The following is a 1,302-nucleotide window of genomic DNA, read 5'->3' on the forward strand; positions in this document are numbered from 1 at the left end:
AATGTGTTTGGATTAAATCTTTAACTGGACTTAAATTGGGACGACCCTTCCCGTTGCAATAGGAGTTGGGTCAGACTTTCAACAAGTTTAATATTAATGTTAAACATGATTAGCAGATGTTATCGAAGTTAACATATTTGTTAACGTGCCAACAGTTCAAAGAGTTACATTTTCAATTGACGGTGCTCATCTCCCCACACTACTTATAAAACAGATTTTCTTCTTCTTACGCAGAAGAATCAGTGTTTGTACGTTAGGATTCAATAAATAATATTTGAGTGCTTTATCTGTCTTCCAGCTTTGTTTTGAGTCACTTGCAGATTGGTAACATATCCAAATAGCACAAACTATTCTACTCCATTTTTTTTTTTTCACTATGAAAAAAAGTTTTGAAATCTCTTTTTTAAATCAATTTGCATTCTCCTGTCACTGTTTAGAATTTTAGACCTGTGACAAAATGATTTAATATCCTTAGATTTTTTTCTTTCATCTGAGGAAAAAGAGGCTATAACTGATGCACTTCGTCACCCTCTTGTATTCTCAGTCAGTTTTAATTATTCTCTTGTGGTTACAAGAGCACTGCCACAAATGTACCCTCCAAAACACACATATATATTTAAATGCCAGACAACCTCCTCAAGTCTGTCTGAATTTACTTTGGCAGCTCATCAAAAAAAAGACTGTTTGCGGGTGTGTGTGTGTTTCTGTGTGTACAAAGGGAATCAGTGCCTTGCTCAGGGGCTCTTGCATTCAGACACATTTTATTACAGAGTTATGAATAAACAACACCGGGAAGGATTTTCTGTGAAGATCTGCACTGCTCCAAGTTCAGATTGACCTCATTGACAGAGAAAGAGAGAGAGAGAAAGGTTGGGTGAGTGTCATAGAGGACGAGTTACAGAATAGGGGGAGGGAAGATGAATGAGTCATACATGTGGACGTGGCTTCCCTTGCTCTCTCCCTCTCTTCCCCATTTGCTCCAGATCCCTGCGTATAGTTCTCAACCATTTGCCTCCCAAACCAGAGAGAGGCCTTCAATTATCTGTTTTGGCGAAACAAGAGAGAGGGAGATAGAGAGAGAGGAGACCGTGGACTAAGACGAACTTCATCTCAGCACTGCCTTGCTCTCTCTCTTTCTCACGTCTGTGTCTATCGCTCTCAACCAAGGAAATTCCTTTATAATTTCAGATTAAACCGATTCCAACTCACTCGTTCTCTCTCCCTCGCTCTCTCAGTTGTAATTCCAGGGGTAGTTTTAATAACAGGTGGCAGCAGAGTGTAGTCAGTCTAGCCCACAGGCCT

Source organism: Notolabrus celidotus, chromosome 20 (assembly GCF_009762535.1).
Source record: "Notolabrus celidotus isolate fNotCel1 chromosome 20, fNotCel1.pri, whole genome shotgun sequence".
Taxonomy (NCBI): Eukaryota; Metazoa; Chordata; class Actinopteri; order Labriformes; family Labridae; genus Notolabrus; species Notolabrus celidotus.